The sequence below is a fragment of the Leptonychotes weddellii genome, chromosome 8 (assembly GCF_054177405.1).
Source record: "Leptonychotes weddellii isolate Sample4059 chromosome 8, ASM5417740v2, whole genome shotgun sequence".
In the NCBI taxonomy this organism is placed as follows: Eukaryota; Metazoa; Chordata; class Mammalia; order Carnivora; family Phocidae; genus Leptonychotes; species Leptonychotes weddellii.
This window is the reverse complement of record NC_138376.1, coordinates 57,990,144-58,013,018: the sequence shown is the minus strand read 5'-3', so window position 1 is coordinate 58,013,018 and position 22,875 is coordinate 57,990,144. Positions and strand designations below refer to the sequence as shown.

Below are 22,875 nucleotides of genomic sequence, written 5' to 3'. Positions count from 1 at the left end.
AATCATGGAACACTACATCAAAAACTAATAATGTAATGTATGGTGATTAACATAACATAATAAAATAAAATTACAAAAAATAAATAAAATTTTCTGGCTTTAGTGCCCCCATACCAGGGATGTTTTGGAAACTTGGATCAGAAACTATAAGAGGCCAGGATGCTGTATACCATTTTATCCAAATAGTCAAGAATAAAAACTCTGAATGTTTGGAAAAATATAATTTTGAACTGTGATAAATTTAGCATACAGAAATAGAACAAAATATGGCCACCTAGCTTCCAAGAGTTGAAAAATATTTTTTATGCCAGTAGCAATACCTTGAAATAAAATTAGTGTACAACTAGGAAAGAAAGTGAGAGTTGATATTGGGAAGTATCCAGCAGACTCTGCCATACCTACAAAAATAACTAATTTTAAGATATAGGATGAAAATGTTAATACAATGTTGATTCCCAACTAGAGATACTATAGGCTGTAATGATCAATTATTGGGTGTCTAAATGTACTACATGGGAGTAATGAAATGCATAGTGTATTTCCACTAATTATAATGAAGACTATTTTGATTATCTTTACTGTGTTTTCAGTTTGTGATGAAGAGAACAGCTAGCTATAAGACAAAAAAATCTCTTAAGTTGGTCTCTTGTACAGAAGACACCAGATTTCCCCAGTATAAATTTTGTTTAATAGAGAAAGGAATCCAATAACCTTAGCTCATAAATATTTATTTCTTGGTTTCTTCATTGTTTCTCTTATTTGTTCCCCAAGCCTTGACTTTGTGAGTAGTTTGTTATGATATTAGTGAATGATATTTAATATGGAAACATCCATCAGAAGAATGTTACCCCTCTGTGGAACCAAGAAAAATCTCACCCCAAAGCAAAACTCTTTGAGAATATACCATTTGCAGCTCTATTTCTATATGACAGAACCTAAAAATATAGGCTGCAAAGCATAGGAAACAAAGATTTACCTCCATGCAAATATCTTATGTGCATTTATTTACATAAATTTAAACTTCCTACTTAAAATAGAACAAAATGTTGGAAAGCAAAACCCTTTGGCTCTCCATTTCCCTTTAAATGTACTCTAATTTTAATCAAAATCAGTAATAGAGTATGATATTTCCCATATAATAGTAGTAACATATTCTGTGATAAATTCGGGGAAGTATTATTAGCCTAAGGTTTATTTGTAGTCTCTACATATCACAAAAAACTTATAATTATGAACAGCCATTTAAACATGGAAAGAATATATTAATTTATGAGAAATAGATAAAAATGGAATTTGATGTTGCATTCTATCATTAATTCTCCAGGTTTTTATTTAGTTACTACTGTGTATGTGAAGCTCTGTGCTAAGTTTGATTGGAGAATAATGACATAAATATAGAGACAGATCTTCAAATTGACCACAGTTTAATTAGGAATTAGAACAGGTGGAATGGGGATAGATGAGCAAAATCCAGTTTGAGTCTACACTGTAAGTACATACAGCCCTATCTGACAAACTGGTGGGTGTGCTCGAAGTCTATTTTAATAGGGACCAGTGGGGTTTTTTGGAAATGAGCTAATTTTATGAGGAAGAAAGGCTAACCTAGTAATGAGGTGGGAGAAGATAGTTTCAATGTGACATAGATTAGTTTCTGGCTCAGACCACCATGTATTCATGTCCATATATAGACACCGTATTTGGTGTTCCTTAGGTAAGGTTTTGGAGCCTCAGAACTAATTTGGTGGCTCCATAGCTGAGTATAATACAACATTGGGCTTGAAGAATTCTCTCTTTTGGACATGTAATATTAGGCAGCACCTGGACATGGAATTTCAAGAGGATTCAGATGGTATTTAGTGGAAAACAGAATAGCAGTGGTGGTACAAAGAAGGAACATCATATGTGAGGGCCAACAAGGAGATGTTACGTGGTTGGTGACTAGATTTGTTACCCCAGGCTACTCAGAAACAATTAGTGGCAGGGTGGAGGTGGTGGTGGTCATATGTGAAATTCTTTTGGGGGCAAGTGCCTGTTCATAGAAAATTGTAATAAGTATACTATAAGAGTCATATATAGAATGCTATGAAAGATTCAATGAATAGAGAAAGTACTAACTAGGAGGGGCAATGAAAACCTCATGAAGAAGATGGCATTAGGATAGGTCCTGAGTGAATGTAGAATTTAGATATTTGGAGATGGAAGTACTTCAGGTATGGAGAGGAAAAATCAGGGAGTGTGGTGTGAAGGAGGAGAGGTGGGAGAAAATGCCAAGAAGTTTACAGGCTGAGAGGTTATAAAAGGAAGGAATTGTTAATATGATCAAATGTTCCATAAAGAAGAGGAAAGGACTAAAAAGAGAGTATTAGATTTGTTATCAAGAAGAGAAAGGAGGGCGCCTGGGTGGCTCAGTTGGTTAAGCGACTGCCTTCGGCTCAGGTCATGATCCCAGGGTCCTGGGATCGAGTCCCACATCGGGCTCCCGGCTCAGCGGGAAGTCTGCTTCTCCCTCTCCCACTCCCCCTGCTTGTGTTCCTGCTCTCACTGTCTCTGTCTCTGTCAAATAAATAAATAAAATCTTTAAAAAAAAAAAAAAAAAAGAAGAGAAAGGAGAACTGTTGAGCACTGAAGACTGAAGATTGGATGATAAAAAAGCATGGCAATGGATTTTTGAATAAAAGTCTAGTGTCTTTTACCTATAATCAAATCAATCCAAATAGTTCTTTCTTTCTTTTCTTTTTTTTTAAGTCTTCATTTATTTATTTGACAGAGAGAGAGGGACAGCGAGAGAGGGAACACAAGCAGGGGGAGTGGGAGAGGGAGAAGCAGGCTTCCTGCTGAGCAGGGAGCCTGATGCAGGGCTGGATCCCAGGAACCTGGGATCATGACCTGAGCTGAAGGCAGACGCTTAACTACTGAGCCACCCAGGCTCCCCCCAAATAGTTATTTCTTGAATTTCATGGCAGTAACAGACATAGTATCTCTAAGTGACAACTGTAGATCAGGGCAAAGACTTAGACTTTGATACTAAAGTTCTTCCCTTGTTTAAATGCAGTAGTGCATTAGATTCTTGTCATTCAGTATTCCTTTTCCCACTGTATCCTGATAGTGAGATGAATTTTTAGTGTTCACCGTGTAGTATCCATCTTTACAGTAAAGATGACCCTGTAAATTCAATTTAATGCTATTTTAAAGAGAGCCACTAGAGGGCATTACTTTATTTAAGTAAAGGGGAGTTATAACTTAAAAATACTGTCATATCAACTTGATATAATACTTTCTGAAGAGGACCTAATCTAGTATAAAGGAAGCTTGGTTACGCTCACAAGATTCAAATTCTAATCCCAGTTCTTTCACTATCTTGCCTGCCTTTGAGTTTAGTTTTCCAGTGTCCCTGATCCCTCTTTGATTAAATATATGCTATTCCCCACCCCACAAGATATGAATTCCATAAGATAGTATAGATACTTAATTTATTTTTATTATTTGTTTTGTTCCGAAAAGTAAGTGATTTATCTTTCCTCCTTTTCTTCCAACAATAAGTGTGTATGTATGTCTGTGTATAAACTTTGGGAGAAAAAGATGAGGTGTTTATAAATGCAATATAATGTAGTAACTTATTAACATGGAAATTTCATCTTGCACATAAATGATTGATTTGGCTCTTTCTGTAAAAGTTACATCACTTTAAGCCCTCATTCTAGTGATTTCAATATTCCATTCCTCCCAACTAATATGTAGCCAACCCTGATATACAGTTGACCAAGGACAAAGGAACATTAAGAATATGAATCTAAAAATCTAAAGACAACTTTTTCAAGCTTCTGATAGAGATAAAAGCTTCTCTATTAATTTTTGATGCAAAAGTGAAATATTACCTTATTAATTTAGGTGGAATGCAGAGAGAATAGAATGCTTGGTCATTTATTTTTAAATCTGTTAGTTCTACTATTGACTTTTGCCTGTCATTGGACTTTTCCAATGAGGAACAATAGGCCCAGGGTCAGGTGCAATGAGCTCTGACTAGGGGCTGGAGTAGGAGATGCTGGAATGATAACCAAGATCCTGCAGTCACCTTTCTTGGATAATGTGATCTCCTGTTGTCTGCTGAACTATTCCTCAGGCCATAATAAGGAACTCTCAGGCCTCCTTCATATATAAGATTCTATCATGTGTTTACATTTAGTATATGTGGCAATACACCACCCAGGCCTGCTGCTGCAGATGGAAAAAAGTATACATTTCAGATCTGAAAAATAGAGAGTAGCATTAGGATTGCCAGACCCAGCTTGGTTTTCTTTCAGGTAGTTTTGAAGTAAAGCAGTTATTTGAGCATACCTAACTTGTTCAAATAGAAAAGTAGTATAATTTTAGTGAATTTGACTATTGAACTTCCTGCTTTCATTTATTTCCTTTTACAATAACCTTGTTGTTAAAAAACATACTATTTTATATTGACAATTATATTTTTGTGTTTTAATCTGAGGCTATTACTTACCAACCAGGTCAGCTGAAAAGAGAGAGGTTGGTTCTTATTTTCTGTGTTCTAAAATGTTTCATTCATCAACCACATTTCAATTCTCGTAAATGTAATTTTTAAAGCGAGGTTTTACGTGGGAACAGGATTTACTGGAGGTCAGATAGGGGTTTTCTCAGATCAGAATATATCACACTTACTTGATGATGACAATTTTATTTTTTTTTTTATTTATTTTTTTTTTTAAAGATTTTATTTATTTATTTGACAGAGAGAGACACAGCGAGAGAGGGAACATAAGCAGGGGAGGTGGGAGAGGGAGAAGCAGACTTCCCGCCGAGCAGGGAGCCCGATGTGGGGCTCGATCCCAGGACCCTGGGATCATGACCTGAGCCGAAGGCAGACGCTTAACGACTGAGCCACCCAGGCGCCCCGATGATGACAATTTTAAAAGTTTCTCTCAAAACTCTGGTCAACTCTTCCGAACTTCAGCATCAATTAAACTTTTCAATTTGTCTCACTTTTAGTTCAATTGTGGATTCTATTAATACCTTGCTTGAGTCTGAATAATAAGGCAGATATATTTAATACTGAGAAGTTAGCATTGAACTCCTTTTATATTCATGTCTAAAAAAGCCTTAGATTCTTTCATGATTGTCTATCACGCATCCAGCCTCATGCTAGGAACATTTTTGGATCAAAGTAGATATCGGTTTAAGTTTAGTCTTGTAGAAATTTTAATTCATAATCACATTCATCATCTTTAGCCTTGAGTATCTGATCAAGCTTGACATGGTTTCATTGCTGTTTTCAGTTCTACCTGGTAGGGCATTATTTTAAAATGTTTGATGCTTTTTAAAATACTCAATTTTTTATGCAGAAACTTTGTAAAATGAATGTTCTCATCTAGCATGTAATTATGTAAATAGTATAACATTTAAGTGACTGTTTAATAACACAATAGCAACATACTATTATGTATTCCTCCTACCTTATAGCTAGAGTGTAATTATTTATGTTTAAGGTGAAGAGCAGCACTTACTTTTATGCATAAGCAGCTCCATAATGGATCATAGAAGAGGAGTTATTCCACTGTAACAGTTCTAATCAGTGCATGGCTCCTTTTTAAACCTGCAGCCCAATTCACAGATCACCATGCCAATTAGGCTTCAAAGAAAATGAAGAGTTGGTCTAATTTCTCCGTTTTTAATGTCTTAACTAATTTTTAGAGATCCATTGATATTAGCAGAACCTAAAAGCACTTGCAGCTCTTATCTCTTCTTCCTTTCTCTCTGTCTCTCTATGGCTTTATAATCTATCTGATTAGCTGATTTTAGACTACGCATTGTGCATTTAACTTTAACAAAAGTAGCACGTGCCTGAAAGAGAAAGCAAATTATTTTCATTAGGGCCAGATAGAATGTGATAACCAAATAAATAAATTTTAATGGAACAACAATAATTTCCTTAATAAAACAAACTCTCCCTAATATTGTCTGTAATGTCAAGATAAGACTTGAAAGACAGTAATTGCTCACAGGTTTCTCTTCCCTTCAACTCTCATGTACTTTATCTTGAATTTATGTATGTAGTCAAGTCTTGGTCGTCTATGACTGGGCTCTAATGAGAAGAATGAAAGATGGGATGCATCCACATGCTCTTGTTTTCTTTTTTCTTTTTTAAATTTTATTTAAAATCAATTAATTAACATATAGTGTATTATTAGTTTCAGAGGTAGAGTTTAGTGATTCATCAGTTGCATATAGCACCCAGTGCTCATGACATCACGTGCCCTCCTTAATGCCCATCATCCAGATTCCCTATCCTCCCACCCATCTCCCCTCTAGCAACCCTCAGTTTGTTTCCTACAGTTAAGAGTCTCTTATGGTTTGTCTCCCTCTCTGATTTTGTCTTATTTTATTTTTCCGTCCTTTCCCCTATGTTCATCTGTTTTGTTTCTTAAATTCCACTTAGGTGTGAAATCTTATGGTATTTGTCTTTCTCTGACTTATTTCACTTAGCATAATACCCTCTAGTTCCATGCACGTCTTTGCAAATGGCAAGATTTCATTTTCTGATGGCTGCATAATATTCCAGTTTGTGTGTGTGTGTGTGTGTGTGTGTGTGTGTGTGTGTATTATTACCACTGATTACCCACTAAGGTAGGTCATGGGCCACTGACAACAAGGAATATCAGTAGGAAGAGGGGTAAGGAAATTACAAATGCTTCAGGGTCTATGGATGCATCCTTGCTTGCCATGAGCTGGCTAGAACTACAGGTAGTGAGTTACTAATTGCTCTGATATGCAAGCATGATCTGAATGATTATATCCCAGAGATGCATTAGAAATGATTTCTTTACTGGTTGTGATATTGAACTATTAAATGTATATAATGACATATTTCTACAACTAGTTATACTTTTCAAGATACTTCTGCATAATTTTCTTGTTTGATTTCATAACAATGTGGGGGAGGTCTGTACAGTAGGGGTTATAATTTATTTTTGTCTATGAAGATTCTGAGGATCAGACATGTTAAGTGACATGCTCAAGGCCAATAGTAGGTGATGAAAATGACACTGGGGTCCTGGTCTTCTGATACTGTTGCTACTACTTCTCTCAGCTGCTATTTATTATGTTTTCCTTGTGTCAGGATATGGATATGTGCTTTAGAAATGTAATCTCAATGAATTCTTTCAACAGCCCTTTTAGGGAGGTATTGTTTCATTTTACAGAATCCAGTGCTCTCTCCAACAGTTCGCTTCCAAAGCTAAAAGTTGATAAGGCAACAGTACAAATGTTGTCTTAGATTATCATTGCCTTTTCATGGCTTTTTAAATGCTGAGTTGATAACTCTAACTCCCTTATTCTACTTTGAGACCAATTCAATTTCTTATTTAAAAAAATTACAGCCTTTTGTGTTCATTTCTATTTCCTTCATAATAGCAGGTGTTAAAATTTGCATTGTATACAGCCCTTATTTTGCTCTAAATCAGAGGCAGGAAAGGCCCGTAGACAATTTTCTGTACCACAAAATGTCATACAGATAAATTATAGACCCCTTAAGGCACTGGTAACATGCTGTCCTTTCAACAAAGGCAGAAGTTACTGGAGTTAGAGATAGAAAAGAAATATATTGGTTATGAGTCAAAGGATATATTTACAATATAATGGTTCGTAGGTCTCAGTGAAATACTTAAAAGAAAAAAAAGACATGAAAAATTTACTTTCTTGTTTACTTTTATAGTAGGTTGTTAAGTGACAAAATACCTCCCAACAGCACAATGACTAGTTTTCTCTACATGGGTGAAGGGCCTATGCATTCAGCTGCAACTCCATAAGAGGCTGATTCATGCAATTTTGAGCCAAACTGCAGCCCCTCCCCAAGCTCCTACCAAAAAATAATAATCCAGAAAATATATTCTCCAAAATATGGGACCTACATTAGACATAATTGTAAGAACACTTAGATTCTGAGTTACAGTAACAGATAAAACTGAATTTGCTCTTTGATACCAAGCAAGTAACCTGGATTCTTAAAATTCCAAAACTGTTTTAGGGCTGGGTGTGCTATGATGATTCATTGTGTAGTAATAATGCTTAGAGTTTTCCCTGTTCTTCCTGTGACTGTATGATTTTCATTTTTTGAAATGAATAAAATTGTCCCTATTAATCACAGTCAAGAAACATATATTTTGAATAAACACCAAATTCTCTAAAATTAGTGAGTTAGTCATTATTTAACTTTCTGATTCTAGAAAACTATATTTTTAGTTAAGTTCAATAAACATTATGCCTTGATCCAGAGGGGTTAAACATGAAAAGATTTATGGAAATTGGATTTTTAGCTGTGAATGGAAGAATAACTAGTATTCAAATATTCTAGAAGTCAACCCTGGTTTAATCTATTAAGAACCTTTAATAACTGAAGTCACATAAATTTAAGAAATTGAAGAAATAATAATCTTTCTTTAAAAAAAATTTTTTTTTGAGAGAGGGAGAGGCAGAGGGAGAGGGAGAGAATCTCACAACCCTGAGATCATGACCTGAGCTGAAATCAAGAGTCGAATGCTTAACCAACTGAGCCACCCACGTGCCTCAGAAATAATATTTTTTCATAACTGACTTCTATAAGTAGAACAAGAAGAATTCATGTGTTTGTTGAATATTCATCCTCAGCTTGAGGTTTTAGATCCATTCTATCTTTAATTGTGACACGCTCTTCACTGGCAACGTTGTTGGAGAAGCTGTAGTCAGGAGACTCTGGTGCATATTAAAGTAAATAGACATATTTTTTTTCTGCCTTACATGGAAAGGAATAATAGCTGGACTCAGTTATATTTTATTGAAAAAAATTTCGTAGAAACTCAAATAATTAAGGACCTCTCTTTTTTTCTATTTTCTAAGTATTTCCACAGTTGCATTAATCTAACCTCTGCCTTCCCCTGTACTCCAGTTCATATTTTATAAGTCCATTAGCCAAAATATCAACAAATTAAAATAAAGTTCTTCTCTCATCTTCCTTACTTGGAAAATATCATCATCTGATAATTATCCTGAAACAGAAATTAATAAACACTATTTTTTGAACTCTAGATGTTCAAGATTACTATGGCATAGTCCCCAAATTTAAAGAAACTAAAAAACCCATATATAATATATACGGATGCACCCATATACACTGTAGGAAAAATTATGCTCAGTATCAAAATAGAGGTACAAATAAAGTATAATGGAAATGTAAGAAAAAGATTTATTTGAACTAATGGATATGAGAAAAAGCATTTGAACCGGATATTGAGGAAGGGAGAGGGGTTAGGAGGGAGAGGAACTTAGTAATTGAGATAATAGCTTAATGAAAGCCACACAGTAAAGTGTAGACTGAAGAAATGCCAAGAGTATGGTGTGTGTGTGTGTGTGTGTGTGTGTGTCCATTGTGTGTCTAGTGGCAAATCGTTGTTAAGAAAACTGAGTCCATGTTGTAGGAGGCTCTGAATTCCAGGTTGAGAAGATAGTATTTTATTTTGTATTTAATGGAAAACCATGTAAGAATTTTGAAAAGGGAATCTATAAACCATTGTTTTAAGGACAGAACTGGTGAAAGCAAAACACAGGATGAATCAAAAGGGGAGAAATTAGAAACATAAAGACTAAATGCATAGTTGTTACTATAGTTCAGATGAGAGTGATAATGGGAGCTTGGACTTCAGCAGGAAAGATAAAAATGGAATGCAGACAGAGTTTATGAGAGAAAAAACACAAGAACTCATTTGGTGAGGTTGGAGCCTCAGTCTTCAAGAGGTTGCTGATGGCATTAGCCAATATAGGAAGGTACAGAGAGGGTGATGTGTGGATGCATGTGATGAAGAAGGTATAGGGAGAATAGAAATAAAAAATGGATAACTTCTGCAAATCTTTGGGTACAATGATCTATTTTCAGGGGTATGTTAATCCTTTTGGGAGAGAAACTATTTCTACTGCCATAATTGGCAGCATTAAAAGAAATAGGTTTGGGACTCTGAAAAACAAACTGAGGGTTCTAGAGGGGAGGGGGGTGGGAGGATGGGTTAGCCTGGTGATGGGTATTGAGGGGGGCACGTTCTGCATGGAGCACTGGGTGTTATGCACAAACAATGAATCATGGAACACTACATCTAAAACTAATGATGTAATGTATGGGGATTAACATAAGAATAAAAAAAAATTAAAAAAAAAAGAAATAGGTTTGATTGTGATTCAAAAGACTGTGGTGGTTTTATTTTTGTTTTGCCATTGGTGTTTGAGCTGTTGAGTTTAGATGAAAATCTGGGTAGATGAATGTTATAGTGAATGATATCATAGGAATGTTAGGAGATAGGAGTGTATACATCTCTGGGATTTGATTTTTCTCTGTTCTAGCATACTTAGAAGGCAGATGGTCAGATGGTAGTTGTGAGAAATGAAATGATAAATTATATATATATAAAAATTTAAATAAGTAAATTATATATACAACCATATAAGTAATAATAAATTATAAAAATAAATAAATTATACATATAAAGTATAAATATATAAGTAAATATTTAATTATATATACAGATATATAAATAAAAATAAATTTGCTTGGTATCTTTTGAATATTACCACATTAGTGAAATAGGTGCATATATCAAAATTTAGAAGTCAAGCCCAAATCAAATTAAAATATCTTCATTAAAATCAACTAAGTAGTTATATTCTAGTAATTATTAATTGAAGGGACTATTCAAATCTGGATTTTTAGATCTTTTCATTTTCCTCCATATTTCAAGTGTCTGTTCATTCAAATATTCCACTGTCTTACCTCAGCCTTCAAATAAACTTGAAAGGAAAAAAAAACCCAAAAGCAGCCCATTTTATTATTTTTCTGTAGATTACTCAGTAGGAACAACTGCAGCTTTAGGCTAAGTGAGTTTTTCTTTTTCTTCTTGTGTCTTTGGTTTCTATTAGCACTTGTGGCCCCTAGGTAAGGGCATGGGGACTCACTCCTACCTGAGCACTTAACTAAACATTTTACTCCTCTATCAGTACTTACCATTAGTTTTAATTTTAATGTGAATAGATTAAAATTATTTTCTGACCCCATTAGGACAAATACTCTCTAAGTTCTTTATCTAGGGACAACAAATACACATCAAATGTCTAGAGTATTCTGTACCCTTCCCTATTACCACAAATGTTTCAGAATCATCACTCCCTTTGCTTTGACAATAGGTTAATATATTTACAGTTTTAATAAAATCCAGACTGAGAAAGCAGTCAAATCAGTACCAGTCTCCCTTTCCTATGTGGTGAAGGGATTTTTTTTTGCAGTGAGAAGAGTATGGGGTGTTTAAGTAGCACAAATATGTTTGCAAATCTAATAGATAAACCTTTCCTTTATTACATAGTCAGGTAGAGGAGGGCAGTTCTCACTGGTGCTTTGTGTGGAGAACAATGAGGACTAACCTTTAATAGCTCTGAACTCCTCAACTCCAAGACATAGCAAGACTCATTGCATTCTCTTTCTGGAGATATGTGCTTGGGAAGCCAGCCAGGTATAATTTTCATGACAGATTTCAGGTGGAAGAGCCATTCACTAACCATTTTCCTGACGTAACTGCTTACAATTATGTAAGTAAACATGGTAAGTGGGATTTCTGTTTGCCCCCTATATATTTTATTAGCACAACCATTATAACATAATCAAAGTTTCTAATTATATACTCCAAGAACTTCATTAATGTTCAGGACACTTTGGAATTCCAATTCTATTGAATTTGGGAAATCTTTCTAATTCTTTCAGCAGCATTGTTTTGTTTTTGGATTAAATAGGAGTGTATATTTGATTTTTAATTTTTGATTGTAAGTGAAAAAAACAAATCAAAACCTTCAATAGTTTTTGACATGAGCTAAACAGATCCAGAAGTGGGAGTTGGGATAAGAATTAGGGTGCCACTTCCTGCCTGAATTTATAAGTAAGAAGCAATTATCCTGTTGAAAGAGAAAAGATTTTACAGGTAACATCAAAGGATGACATCAGGTTGAAATCTGCAATAACACTGCTAGATAATGAAAGCAGAAGTTTAGTTTTTGGAATGTAAAGAAATGTAGATGTGGATTTCTTCTGGGCATGGTATAACATTTGACATATGAAGACTCCAGTATCTTATGATCAGTGAATAATGGATTTGAGCTTGTCAGCATGTCCCCTATCTGGAAGAGGTCATGGAAATGCCAAGTAGAGTTTCTGAAAATGGAGGAGGAATGTTATACAGAATAGAATGAGTATTTTTTTAGCATTGGTTTGGTACAGCAAGAAAAGTGTATAACTTTTGTAAGCACTTGGCAATTCCTATGCTGGGATTGACTAAACAAACTTATGACTGAATAAAAATGAGGCTGTGATAGAAGGAAGAAAAAAACAGAGCTGCCCCCAGACTAATTATTTACAAAGAGCAAAAATTCAGTCCTTTCTGGGATTTTTAAATATCTCTTTTCCTATGATTAAGAGACAGAACACACATTGGCTTTTTTAAGTTGGCAACTAAAATTTGGCAACTAAATCTAAAGCTGGCAACTTAAAACATATGTACAAATCTATGACAATCAATCAAATATTAGTGATGTATATAATACATGCCATATTTGGAATAAATCATTAAAAAATTTAAATGCTAAGGCTGATGATTAAAATGAGAGGTCATCCATGGAGCACTGGGTGTTATACGCAAACAATGAATCATGGAACACTACATCAAAAACTAATGATGTAATGTATGGTGATTAACATAACATAATAAAATTTAAAAAATAATAAAAAAATAAAATGAGAGGTCATTCTGATATTTGAATAAAATGATTATAATATCAAAAATTCAAATCAAATTTATAAAGAAAGGTGCCAGTTCCTGTCTATAAACTCATATCTAAAAATGGTGGGGCCAATAAGGGAGTGGCATGATATATTCAAAGTACTGAAATACTTTCAGTACTTTGATAAAGGGAAAGGGAAAGGGAAAAATCTGCAGCCAAGAATACCCAACAGCCAGCAAGGCTATTATCTAGAATAGAAAAAGAGATAAAAGAATTTTTCAGACAAACAAAAATTAAAGGAGTTCATGACCACTAAACCAGCCCTACAATAAATATTAAGGGGGACTCTTTGAGTTGAAAGAAGACCATAAGTGATAGTATGAAAAGTAAAAAACACAAAAGCAGTAAAAGTAAGTATTTCCATAAAAATCAGTAATGGGATTCATAAAATAAAAGGATGTAAGATATGACACCATATGCCTAAAATGTGGGAGGGAGAGGAGTAAAGAATGGGTTTAAACTTAAGTGGCCAACAACTGAATATAGATTGCTATATGCAGAAGATGTTATAAACAAACCTGATGGTCACCACAAACCAAAAACCACCAATAAATATGCAAAGAATAAAGAGAAAGGAATACAAGTATGTCACTAAAGAAAGCCAACAAACCATGAAAGAGAGCAAGAGAAGAAAGAATCAGAGATCTACAGAAACAACCACAAAATAAGTAACAAAATGGCAATAAATATATATCTATCAATAATTACTTTGAATGTAAATGGACTAAATGCTTCAATCAAAAACAGGGTGACAGAGTGAATAAAAAAAAAACAAGACCCATTTCTATGCTGCCTACAAGGGACTCATTTCAGACCTAAGGACACATTCACATTGAAAGTGAGGGGATGAAGAAATGTTTATCACAGAAATGGATGCCAAAAGAAAGCCAAGGTAGCAATACTTATATTGGACAAAATAGACATTTATTTACTTATTTTTAAACATTTATTTATTTATTTTAGAGAGAGAGCAGGGGGAGGGCCAGAGGGAATGGGAGAGAGAGGCAGAGAAGCAGACTCCCCACTTAGTGTGAACCCTGATGTGGAGCTTGATCCCCAGATCCTGAGATCATTACCTGAGCCAAAACCAAGAGTTGGAGGCTTAACCGACTGAGCCACCCACAGGTCCCCCAAATAGACTTTAAAACAAAGACTGTAACAAGAGACAAAAAAGGACACAATCCAACAAGAGGTTATAATAATCATAAATATTTATATGCCCAAAGTGGGAGCACCCAAATACATAAAGCAGTTAACAACAAACATAAAAGAAATAATCAAAATAGTAATTCAATAATAGTAGGGTCCTTTACCCCTCTTACATTGGTGGATAGATCATCCAAACAGAAAATCAACAAGGAAATGGTGGCTTTGAATGACACTATGGACCAGATGGATTTAGCAGACATATTCAGGACATTCCATCCTAAAACAGCAGAATACACATTCTTTTCAAGTGCACATGGAACATTTTCCTGAATAGATCACATATTAGGCCACAAAACAAGTCTAACAAGTTCAAAAAGATCGAAGTCATACCATGCATCTTTTCTGACCACACTGGTATGAAACTAGAAATCACCCACAAGAAAAAGTCTGCAAAGACCACAAAAACATGGAAGTTCAACAACATGCTACTAAACAATGAATGGGTCAACCAAGAAATCCAGGAAGAAATACAAAATTACATGGAAACAAATGAAAATGAAAATACAACAATCCAAAGTCTTTGGGATGCAACAAAGTGGTTCTAAGAGGGAAGTTATAGCAATACAGACCTACCTCAAGAATCAAGAAAAATCTCACATAAACAACTTAGCCTTACACCTAAAGGACCTAGAAAAAGATGAACAAATAAAACCCAAACCCAAAAAAGGAAGGAAATACTAAAGATTAGAGCAGAAATAAATGATATAGAAACCAAACCAAACCAAACCAAACCAAACAACAACAAACCAAAACCAAAACAATAGAACGGATCAATAAAACCAGGAGCTGGTTCTTTGAAAAGATCAATAAAATCGAAAAACTTCTAGCAAGACTCATTACAAAAGAAGAGATGACCCAAATAAACAAAATTACTAATGAAATAGGAGAAATAGCAACCAACACCACACAAATACAAACATTTTTTACAGAATATTATGAAAACCTATATGCCAGCAAATTGGACAACTTAGAAGAAATGGATAAATTCCTAGAAACATGTAGCCTACCAAAACACAATCAGGAAGAAATAGAAAATTTGAACAGACCAATTTCTAGCAATGAAATTGAATCAGTAGTCAAAAAACTCCCCAAAAACAAAAGTCCAGGATTAGACAGCTTCACAGGTGATTTCTACCAAACATTTAAAGAAGAGTTAAAACCCAGTCTTCTCAAACTAGTTCAAAAAATACAAGAGGAAAGAAAACTTCCAAATTCATTCTATGAGACCAATATTACCCTGATACCAAAACCAGGTAAAGACACCACAATAAAAGAGAATTACAGGCCAATATCTCTCATGAATATAGATGCAAAAATCCACAACAAAATATTAGGAAACCAAATCCAATAATACATAAAAAATCATACACCACAATCAAGTAGGATTTATTGCTGGGTTTCTAGGGTGGTTCAATATTCGCAAATCAATCAACATGATACATCATATTAATAAAAGCCATATGATCATTTCAATAGATGTAGAAAAAGCATTTGACAAAGTACAACAACCACTCATGATAAAAACCCTCAACAAAGTAGGTCTAGAGGGACTATACCTCAACATAACAAAGTCCCTATATGAAAAACCCCCAGCCAACATCATACCCAATGGTGAAAAACAGAATTTTTCCCCTACGGTCAGGAACAAGACAAGGATGTCCCCTCTCAAGACTTTTATTCTGCATAGTACTGGAAGTCCTAGCCGCAGATATCAGACAAGAAAAAGGAATAAAAGGCATCCAAATTGGTAAGGATGAAGCAAAACTTTCACTATTTGCAGATGACATGATACTATATATAGAAAACTCTAAAGACTGCACCCTAAAAACTACTTAAAATGTCTATATTATCCAAAGCAGTCTACAGATTTAGTGCAATCCCTATCAAAATACCAATGGCATTTTTCACAGAACCAGAACAAATAATCCTAAAATTTTGTGGATCTACAGAAGACCTTAAATAGCCAAAGCAATCTTGAAAAAGAAAAACAAAGCTGGAGGTATCACAATTCCAGATTTCAAGTTATATTGCAAAGCAGTAGTAATTAAACAGTGTGGTACTGGGATAAAAAGAGACACATAGATCAATGGAATAGAACAAAAACCCAGAAATAAACCCATAATTATATGGTTAATTTATCTTCAGCAAAGGATGAATGAATATACAATGAGAAAAGACAGTCTCTTCAACAAATGGCGTGGGAAAACTGGACAGATACATGGAAAAGAATGAAACTGGACCACTCTCTTTCACCATACACAAAAATAAACTAAAAATAGATTAAAGACCTAAATGTGAGACAGGAAACCTTAAAAATCTTTGAAGAGAGCACTGGCAGTAATCTTTGACATTGGCCATAGCAACATTTTTCTAGATATATCTCTTGAGGCAAGAAAAATAAAAGCAAAAATAAACTTTTGGGACTACATCAAAATAAAAATTTTCAGCATAGCAAAGGAAACTATCAAGAAAACTAAAAGGCAACTTACTGAATGAAAGAAGATATTTGCAAATGATGTATCTGATTAAGGATTAGTATCCAAAATATATAGAGAACTTACACAACTCAACATAAAAAACCCCCAGGTAATCCAAGAAAGAATGGGCAGAAGACATGAACAGATATTTCTCTAAAGAAAAATACAGATGGCCAACAAACACATGAAAAGATGCTCAGCATCAGTCATCATCAGGGAAATGCAAATCAAAACTACAATGAGATATCACCTCATGCCTATCTGAATGGCTAAAATAAAAAAAACATAAGAAACCACAAGTGTTAGTGAGGATGTGAAGAAAAAGAAACCCCTGTGCACTGTTGGTGGGAATGAAAACTGTTGCAGCCACTTTGGAAGACAGTATGGAGGGTCCTCAAAAAATTAAAAATAGAACTACCCTATGATCCAGTAATTGCACCACTGAGTATTTATCCCCAAAATACAAAAATACTAATTCAAATGGATACATGCACCCTTATGTTTTTTGCAGCAATATTCAGAATACCCAAACTATGAAGCAGCCTAAATGTCCATCAATAGATGAGTGGATAAAGAAGATGTGATATATATATATATGGTGATATATATATATATGGACTATTATTCATCCATAAAAAAGAATGAAATCTTGCCATTTGCAACAACATGGATAGAGCTAGAGAGTATGATATTTAGTGAAATAAGTCAGTCAGAGAAAGACAAATACCATATGATTTCACTCATGTGGAATTTAAGAAACAAAACAGGTGAACATAGGGGAAAAAAGAGAGAGAGGCAAACCATAAAACAGAATGCCCACCTTTTTTTTTGGAGAGAGACAGGGGGAGGAGCAGAGGAAGAAGGAAGGAGAGAGAGAATCTTAAGCAGGCTCCATGACCAGCTCAGAGCTCAATGCAGGGTTCAATCTTATGACCCTGAGGTCATGACCTGAGCTGAAATCAAGAGTCAGATGCTTAAGTGACTGAGCCACTCAGGTGCCCCAAGACTCTTAACTATAGAGAACAAACCAAGGGTTGTTGGAGGGAGTTTGGGTGGGGGATGGGTTAAATGGGTGATAGGTATTAAGGAGGGCCCCTATTGTCATGAGCACTGGGTGTTGTATGTCAGTGATGAATCACTACTAAATTCTACTCCTGAAACCAATATTACACAATATGTTAACTAGAATTTAAATCAAAACTTGAAACAAACAAAAAAGAAACACAATAAATAAGCAAAAGAAAAAAAAGAGAGAAAGGCAAACCAAGAAACGGACTGTTAACTGTAGAGAACAAACTGATGGTTACCAGAGGGGAGGTGGGTGGGTGGATGGGGGAAATATAGGATGGGGATTAAAGAGTACACTTATTATGATGAAATAAATAAAATGACAATAAAGTAAAATAAATTAAAAAGGTGGGGCCAGAGATGGCAGTACCTTTTAAGAAGTGTTTTAAAATTTGTGAATTTGACACAGTGTTGAATAGGCTGATAGTTTGCAAAGACACATGCTGACTCATACAAATGTTCCCCAAGTTACACCCTTACATCTTTTATTCTCATGTTGGTAATTAGCCTGGAGTGTCTCTATGCCATGAATGTTTGAGTATGTCACTTCTGTGAGCCTTCCCTGTGGAATCAATTGCTCCTTCTTTAGTATTTCCTCTTACACATTCTGGCCTGTATTCTAGTATTAGTATATATACTTGTCTGTCCCTAACGTAGATGTATGTTCCAAGGTAGGAAGTTTTGCCCCAATTTTTATCACTTATTCCTGGTAGCAACTAGCATATGTTGTATACATGATAAACACTAGGTAACTATTAGTTGGAAGAATAAACATAAAGGGACATTACACAATCAACTGGATAAAATCACATTGAAGTCGTATGAGGTTTGGATTGGAAGTGGTTCTCTTGTCATTCTGCTCATGAAATGATATTTAGTATGCCCGTAGATATAGATGGTGCTATGCTGACTTGCTGAATCTAATTAGCATATCAATTCCGTTTTAATTTTGTGAGGTGCATCCAAGATATATCTTAACCCATAATTGGAATTAAATTCTCATAACATTTTATTAAGAAGCATGTCAAACTCACATCTCATTTTAAATGAGAGCTTCATGATCTTGCAAGTGGACTTGCTCAGAGCTCTCTGAAATCTTGGTAGAAGCATGGAAGAGGGCATTCCAGTATTGGTGTAGGACAACTCAGAAATGTGAAAGTTTTCATTTTGAACTAATTTCATGTGTCTTTTGACAGGTAGACATATATAATGCTGAGGTTTTGAGGAACCCAAATGTAAGAATAATCTGAAAAGGAAAAAGTAATTTAATTTAGATTTTTTCCACCTAAATACTCCTCCATTTATCAACATTAGTGTATCCTCTGTCATCTCTATTTACTGATAGTAGAGTTTCAGAAGATAGAATATAAATTATTTCCGTAAATCCATTGACTTTTACCTTCACTGAACTTCAGCTCTCTGATGACATAAAGCCATCTATTCTCAGTGATGCCTCTCCATCAGCAAAACCATACATCATCTGAAATTATACCTCATCATTCTGAGTTATGCTTCACCATTTGGGGTTATGCTACTTCTACAATGGTAAACTCTGGAACATAATGATAGCTATAATTCATAAAGTGGATACTATATTGGAGACCCTGACCTAAATACTTTACACGTATTCACTTATGGATTCTCAAAAACAATTCTATTTACCCCAGTCCCACAGTTAGTGAGGCAGAGCTAGGATTTAGCCCCTGAAAGTCTGGCTTCAGGAAATGTATATATTACCTGTCAATGAAATATCCTCATTTGATTTAAATTTCCCTGACTACCACTTCTCCCAGCTCTTTGCTTTTCTTGCTTGTAGCCTTTAGTATGTCATCCAGCAAATTGGTTTCTCTTTCTTTCTAACCCTTTCCCATTCTGTTTCACCCAGCATGGATTCAATGGTCATCCAGTGAAACTGTGCACTTGCTATTACCCAGAAATTTCTGCCCCAGACGTTTTATCCCCTACTCACTGCCCCAACTCTAGGCAACCAGTCAATCACTTCATCAGTTCTCTTTCTTAGGATCCAACACTTGGTCACAAAATTATGTTGAGTAAATGCATTAAAAATTCAAGCTCTCTAGCCCTATCTAAGTTCTTGCTATTGCTTAGTAAACTGTTAATTCAGTCCCTTGACTGTTCTCTATTACCTCCCTTAGAGCAAATACATGCAAATTTTTCCATATTTGTTAAGTCCTCAATACCTATCTCACATATAGCAGATAAACTTAATTCTTATTTTACTGAGAAATTTGTGTATACTTATCTTTTTCAGCCTCACAACTTTTCTATTTAATTTCCCACCTTTTTTTAAGACAGAGAGAGGGAAGGAGAGAATTCCAAGCAGGCTCCACATCCAGTGTGGAGCCCAAAGTGGGGCTTATTCTCACAACCCTGAGATCATGACCTGAACCAAAATCAAGAGTCGGACGCTCAACCAACTGGGCCACACAGGTGCCCCTTAATATCCCTTTTTATCCCCAGTCTTGGAAGAAGAAAGATTCTTCCATTTTAAGGTTGACTGCTTTACCTGTACTTTTGGTCTGTTCCCACATAGGCTCTTCTAGGAAGTTGTTCATCAATTATGCTCTCCTGATTTTCCATCTTCCAACTGTCTGTTCTTACTAATTTTTCCCTCTCAGCAAATTAACTCTTTTGAGTAATATTTACTCTAGAAACAAAGCAGAGTAGAACACTTCTATACTTTGATCTTCTACATTTTAATTTACCTGTCTCATCTCCAGCCCTTATTTCTCTAACAATTTCTTGAAAGAGTAGTTTAACTTCATTGCCTTTCTTAATATCATTCCTATGGATACTATGCCATGAAGCCTAGGATAATCAGCCTAAGGCATTCACTTCATATCCTCTTTTCTCATCTTGATCCCTGTTTAGTCTTCTAAAAGTGGGAGTCTTGGTCCTTGGTTGTAGAAATCTCTAACTCATCCTATTGCCCCAGATGCATGGGAGCAGAGAAACTAGAAAATAAGAACATTAAGCAATCCTAAAGAAAAGACCATGAGAGGAATCTCAAATGTAGGCTGTTCACAAAGAAGAACTTTTAACATCTCTAAAACCTTTCTACTAGCACTGAGGACCATCTCTATCTTGGCCTTGACACTAAGTGATGAAGGAAATGGGGCCTTAAACTCCCTCTTTAGATAGGAGAGTGCCACCGGTTTTAGGGTTGTTCCAAAGCTAACAAGTCCCAGGCAATAATGGATCATTTGCCCAGGAATTCATCTGACTGCCTGATGGCTGACTTGAAATTATACCAGTTTCCAGGGCTTCTACTGGCTAGGCTCATCTATCTGAAAAGTATGGACAAGCAGTCCATCTGAAACTCCAAAGGATATAGGTGTGGGTGAAAAGACTTGTGAAGGCCATACTTCATTATCTTTATTTGTGTGTCATCCTTGTACAGGGGCCATGCTAATTTTCTATGTATTCTTCCAATTTTAGTATATGTATTGCTGAAGTGAGCATGTAATTTGTTATCTTTAATTTTATGTGTTTTATTAAAGCTCTCATTTTACTCCAGATCCCTTGCCTCTTTTGGGACAACTCTGAGGTGTAACTTATCCTTTGAGTTCTCCTTGCAAACAGGCTATAGCTGGGTTAAATCCTACATGAGGTTAAATTCACCTCATATAACAAACATTAATGCATTACTTTTAGAATTATTTTTAAAAACCCAGGAATTTGCCATTTTGGAAAAAAAAAGAATCCTTCCAGATTCTTTCTATACCTGCCTTGATCTTGAGATCTTAGAAGGAATGTAATGGGCTTCATGGCTTATACAATTGGGAACACTGACATAAGACTAAAAGAAAACTGTAAGATGTACCATAGGAGCTGCTTCTACTTAGAGCAGATGAGCTAGCACAGCTCATGGGAAATCATTTCATAATTTCATAAAGTGCAGCTTCCTTCATGGTAAGAGCATTAGCACATCTTTAAATGAATGATGCCAAATCTCTCAAATGTCTATAGCCTTTACCTAAATTTGTGCCTATTACCCAGCCCATGGATATTCTGTAATAGATCAAGTGGATTGTCATAACATCTATTATAAACTGTGATAAAAATTTCAGTAAGCTGTCAGATGAAATCTGAAGAACTTTATGGCTAAAACTAATAGGTTGACATTTGATGAGTTGATAATCAAGACATCAGCATTCACTCAAAACCTTGGAATCAGTACTTCTCACTAAATAATTTTTCAATAGAAAAAACTAAGTTCTATCATAATTTTTTAAAAATGGGGCCTTTGTAAATAGAAGTACACCAAAACACAGCTTAGACAATTGCCATTCAAACTAAAAATATACCACAACCAAAACTCTTATGCCGTATGTATACTGGTAATTAATTTGATAAACATATTTTTGAACAACTCTTCTATTTTCTTTTTTTTTTTTTTAAAGATTTTATTTATTTATTTGACAGAGAAAGAGATAGTGAGAGCAGGAACACAAGCGGGGGGAGTGGGAGAGGGAGAAGCAGGTTTCCTGCCAAGCAGAGAGCCCGATGTGGGATTCGATCCCAGGACCCTGGGATCATGACCTGAGCCGAAGGCAGATGCTTAACGACTGAGCCACCCAGGCGCCCAGCTCTTCTATTTTCTAACATGCAAGTCTTATCATCATTTAGTAAAAAACAAAAGCCATTACCTTGACTGAATGCAATCACTTGCCTCACTGCTATATTAAAATATGACTCTGTTCTCAGGATTGCTTTGCAGTTATTAGTATGCAGTAAATGGTTTAAACTGTATAAATTTAATTCTAGAGATAAGAAAGGATCTTGAATTGAGTGTTGCTTTACCATTAATATCACCTTCACTCTGCCCCCAACTTGGTATGTGGCTTCGGACAATTCATTTTATGATTTCAACTTCATTATTTACCTGTAAAATTTCATTTTTCATGAATTTACATTACTTATCTGCAAAATAGAGGGACTGAATTGGGTATTCTCTAAGTTGCCTTCCCCCTGTGAGTATAAAAACAATTATTAAGTAGAATATATTTTTATTATCAGTTTGCAGAAAAGGAATGGGAAACAGGTACACAAAATTTAAAGTGCCCTTTGTGATATCACCACGTGTTCAGTATGGAATAGCTTCTTTTTGAAGTAGGGAGGCTAACGAAAATTGCTTTGGTACAATTTCAAGTGTCAACAATGATTTAAGAGAAGTGGTTTCAGGCATTATTTTCCTTTATTACTGAGCGAAAGTTCTTCAAATGCTTATTGAGATGACCTAAGAATC

General features: G+C 35.1%; 1 protein-coding gene and 1 non-coding gene across 3 annotated transcripts in view; one reads left to right on the top strand and one right to left on the bottom strand.

Moving 5' to 3' along the window:
* The window catches only part of LOC115937180 (uncharacterized), a 331,655-nt gene that overhangs the window by 207,902 nt on the left and 100,878 nt on the right, over positions 1-22,875 (top strand). The gene's annotated exons all lie outside the window — the stretch shown is intronic.
* Positions 20,983-21,089, bottom strand: LOC115937194 (U6 spliceosomal RNA). Its single transcript, XR_004072519.1, has one exon. It is a non-coding gene; the product is annotated as a U6 spliceosomal RNA (small nuclear RNA).